Source organism: Kryptolebias marmoratus, linkage group LG23, assembly GCF_001649575.2.
Source record: "Kryptolebias marmoratus isolate JLee-2015 linkage group LG23, ASM164957v2, whole genome shotgun sequence".
Lineage (NCBI taxonomy): Eukaryota > Metazoa > Chordata > Actinopteri > Cyprinodontiformes > Rivulidae > Kryptolebias > Kryptolebias marmoratus.
In genome coordinates this window covers 13,030,152-13,034,750 of record NC_051452.1, presented here as the reverse complement: position 1 = coordinate 13,034,750, position 4,599 = coordinate 13,030,152, and the positions used below count along the sequence as shown (strand labels likewise).

General features: G+C 41.1%; 1 long non-coding RNA gene across 1 annotated transcript; it reads right to left on the bottom strand.

Moving 5' to 3' along the window:
- Window positions 1-823: 823 nt before the first annotated feature.
- On the bottom strand, window positions 824-2,385 carry LOC112451201. Its single transcript, XR_003039978.2, has 3 exons — window positions 2,270-2,385; window positions 1,534-1,924; window positions 824-952 (listed from the first exon to the last, which is right to left on the bottom strand). It is a non-coding gene; the product is annotated as an uncharacterized LOC112451201 (long non-coding RNA).
- Between the last annotated feature and the right edge of the window lie 2,214 nt (window positions 2,386-4,599).

The window sequence follows — 4,599 nt, the reverse complement described above, 5'->3', positions numbered from 1 at the left end:
ACAATGTAGACTGGAGACTCTGAGGTCAGACATGTTTATCACCCGCCGCTGAAGGCTGAGTGATAATGTTTTTGTCTGTGTGAGTGTGTTCATTTCTCTGTACTATTAGCAAACTATCTCATGAATCATAAAATGTATTGTATTGACACTTGAAGGAAATAATCATTGGATGTGCCTCCACAACTGATTAATGTTCAGAGCTGACCTGATTCAAGATGGCTGCCACAGTAAAATGATCATAACTTTGTCAGTTTTGTGGCTATTGATGTAACATTTGGTGTGGTGGTAGATGAGACTGATCCCCATCTTATACTCTGAGGACTATCTGATCACCAAAATCTGTGTTTAAAACTTTGCCATTAACTATTGAAATCAGTTCTGATTGTCTGTTAGTGAAATATCTCAGAGACCATTGAACAGATTTTAATGACACCCTCAGAAATTAATCATTGGACATACATGTAAAACTGATAAATTCAGGAACTCAGTCTAATTTAAGATGGCCGCCACAGCCATTTGTCCATAGGAAACACAAAAATTACTAATTCAACCAGTTTTACAGATATTGAGCTGAAATCTGTTGTGGTAGTAGCTGAGCATCATTCTCAACACATACTTTGAGCGTAACACATTCTGCAACATCTTTACCTAAAACCTTGACATGAACTGTTGGAGTAAACCCTGTTTGTCTGTTAGTAAAATATCTCATAAACCACTGCACAGATTTCAATGATACTGTCAAAATGTAATCATTAGCTGGACTTTTACAACTGATTAACTTTGAAGTCTGTTATGTTTGGAAGCCAGGACGAGGTAAAAACATGAGTAGACAAAGAACTCCTCTTAACAGCTTTTATTCTGAAATTGCTCAGCAGCACAGCAACATCAGGTACCTTTCCGCCATCTTATCTCTTCTTCTTCTCTTCTCCACACTCAGTATCACAAACGCCACCTAGTGGTGAACACAACATCCCCCGTATTTGAAAAGATTGCATGTATCCATTTAACATATGACTGTATTAACAAGCCTGTTAACATAGGCTTAGCTGTAATCAAATTAGGTAGTTACTTAAGTACTCAAAACAAACAAAAATATTCAGTTAGCCTGTATTATTTAACTCTTACACTTGAAGTCATTATAGAACAGAATTACCAATGTAAAAGACATTGCAAAATAACATCCAGGTATCTGTAAATCAACTTGTACCCTTAGAATAAGTTTGTCTAAACTTTAAACATGTACCACAATCATTTATTCTCTTTTTTCTTTTCCTTTATTTTATTTTAACCTGGTTGAAAGTCCTTAAACCACACAGGTGGAGTAGCAGCTCTAGCACTCTTTCTTTGAATCACAGATCCATGCTTTTCTGGTTTGGTTATTTTAAGTGGGACATTGCAGAATAGTGTGAAAGTCTGGCAGCACTCCACCTTTTATTGTCGCTGAGTACATAAGTACTCTCTCCAATCTGCTTTTCAACAGACAGTGGTGGAGTAAATCTTGACAAACCTTTGCAAACATGATCAGGCCCTCACCTTGTCTCCAGGTCTGAATGTTGGTTTCTTTGCTCCTTGGCACTTGTCAGTATACAGTTTAGACTTCTCTTGTTTCCATTTCACTGTTTCTTGGACTGTAGTGCATTTCCTGCTTTTCTCTGGACTTGAAAAGATGTTCACTTTTGTTTTCATCCTCCTGTTGTGCAGTAGTTCTGATTGAGATACTCCAGTTGTGGCATGTGGTGTTGCTCTATAGTTTTGTAGGAAATCAGTCACTGTAGTTTTCCAGTCTTTCTGCATGTGTTCAGCAGTCAGGATTGTCTCCTTAAGGACTCTATTTCATCTTTCAACAGCACTATTGCACTGTGGATGGTACCCACTGGTACGCAGATGAGATATTCCCCTTTCTCTGAGAAAATCTGCAAAAGAGCTGGAGAGAAAATACATTTACTGTAATAGTCCACTAATGTTATAACAAACCTACATGAAGAAACAGCAGTTTCAAAGGGACCCACAATGTCCAGAGCCACTTTCTCCAATGGTTTTTCAGGCAGTTTAATGGGTTGGAGGGGAGCAGGAGCAGTTCAAGCAGATTTATCGTTCATTTGGCAGGTAGTACATGAAAAAATAACAGACTGAACCATTTTGTCCATCTGAGGCCACCAGTAAAGTTCTCGTAGCCTCTGTTTTGTGCGAACAACATCCTGATGTGTGTCATGCGCTAGATGAATGACAGCAGGTCTCAGAGCAACAGGAATAATGTAGCGATGCTCACCCATCATTACCTAATCCTGGCATGCAGAAAGTTCATTCCTGATGGAGAAGTATACTGTTAAAAGAGGGTCCATATCCTTCTTGCACTTTGGCCAGCCTTTCTCTATCTGTCCACGGAGGAGTGTGAGTTCATGGCATTGAGAGGAGGCAGAAGTGAACTCAGCCACAGACAGAGCTGACACAACAGATGCAACCATATCTGGTTCATCCACAGAAGTTGAGTCCACAGGGAGTGGCAACCGTGACAAACAGTCTGCAGCCTGGTTTTGTGAAGCACAGTAAACGTGCATACCAGCGTGGGACTCTCATTCCAGCACGACCAATGCCTTTGGTGGCAAGCAGTGTTGTCAGTGCCTGATGATCGGTTCTCAGTGTGAAGCATCAGCGCCAGAGATAAGACTACAGCATTTTTCTACAGCCCACATCCAAGCAAGGGCCTCCTTTTCCACTGTAGAGCATTTTCGTTCTGTAGCAGTTAGAGTTTGGGATGCAAATGCCACCGTTCGTTCAGTATTATCTGGGTGCATTTGGGTCAACACACCACCCAATAGTCTTAAGCGTCTGTGGTGACAATGGTTGGGAAAGAGGGGTCAAAAAGAGCCAGAACAGGACTATTCAGTAGGAGCTCTTTTAGTTCCTTAAAGCTTTGATTAGCCCCTTCAGTCCAGATGAAACCAGAGTCAGCAGTTTCTCTCAGTACAGCCTGCATTGGTTCCACTACTGTAGCAAAATTGGGAAGGAATTTACTGTACCAAGAGATTAAACCGAGGAAGGAGCAGAGAGATGGTAGATCATGTGGACTATGTGCACTATGGTCGAGGGTAACCATTGCTTCTAGGTTTCAGGAACGAACCCCTTTTCGGCCCCACATTCCCTTGAGGGTTGTGCTTTACACACGTTGGGCAAGCTTTGCAAAAAATTTTCAGAAAAGATTCAATGCCATACGTTGTAAAATGTTGTTTTATTATGTTACACATCCCTCCTGTGGACAGATGACAAGGCCCATGTGTCACTAATGCAGCTGTTTTGTAAAGGGATTTGGGCAAAACAGGTTTATTACCAACCTGATAAAGGCCATCAGGTGTGAGCCCTGTCCCTTTATTTAACCACATACGTTTTTCTGTTAAAGAAGCTTGATTTTGCATGTCATTTAGAATGTCTTTGTCAATCAAACAATCTTTTACTTCACCCAAAAAGTTTGAATGCCCATGATGTCCAGCTGCCGCCGCCTTTGCAACTTCATCTGCAAATCGATTCCCATTGGAAACATCATCTGTTCCCTTTGTGTGAGCAGTACATTTGCATACTGCTAATTCCTTGGGCAGCTGAATGGCATGCAGCAGATTTTTGAGTAGGGATGCATGATTCACTGGCTTACCAGTAGAGGTCATCAATCCTCTGCGTTCCCACTGTTTAGCAAAGTAGAACAGTGTGGAAAAAGCATATTGACTGTCAGTGTAAATTGTCACCCTTTTATCTTTTGCTAATTCACAAGCACGTGTAAGAGCAATAATTTCAGCAGCCTAAGCTGAATTGCTGCTGGGTAGTTTCTCTGCTTCAGTGATTTGACCCAGAAGTTACACAATTGCATAACCACTCAGGTTATGTCCGTGTTGGTTTTTTGAACATGAGCCATCAACAAACCACACCTCACCTCCTGAGAGGGGGGTGTCCTTCAAGTCTGGTCTGGGCAATTGAAGTTTTTCAGTTGTTTCCAGACAGTTATGCTGTGTACCATCTTCTGGCAGTGGTAACAGTGTGGCAGGGTTCAAAACTGTGCAACGTTTAATTCTCACATTGGGTTGTGATAACAAGACAGCTGTGTAAGATAAGTGTCTAGCCGGAGACAGCATGTTTATCTTACTCTGCATCAACAAAACATCCACAGCATGAGGGACCAACAGTTCCATTTCATGAAACAAAACAACACCAGCAGACATCTTCACTGCCATCGCTGCTGCACAGACTGCTTGCACACATGTTGATGGAGATCTTGCAACCGGATCTAATCTTTTGGAATAAAATGCCAAAGGTTTTAGCTTCTCTCCATGCTTTTGTAACAGAACAGATGTCATAAAACCATTTTTGCAGTCTACAGTTTGAACAAATTTTTTATTGTAGTCTGGGAGAATTAATGTTGTAGTTTGCATCAACTGTTGTTTTAACCTCACAAAAGATTGTTTCGCTTCTTCTGTCCAGGTTATTTTATCAGACATTGCCCTTGGGACACCGTGTATCAGATTTTGCAATGGTTGTGTTGTTTCAGCATAGTGAGGGATCCATGCTCTACAATAGTTACACAGACCCAAAAAAGACATCATCTGTTTCTTT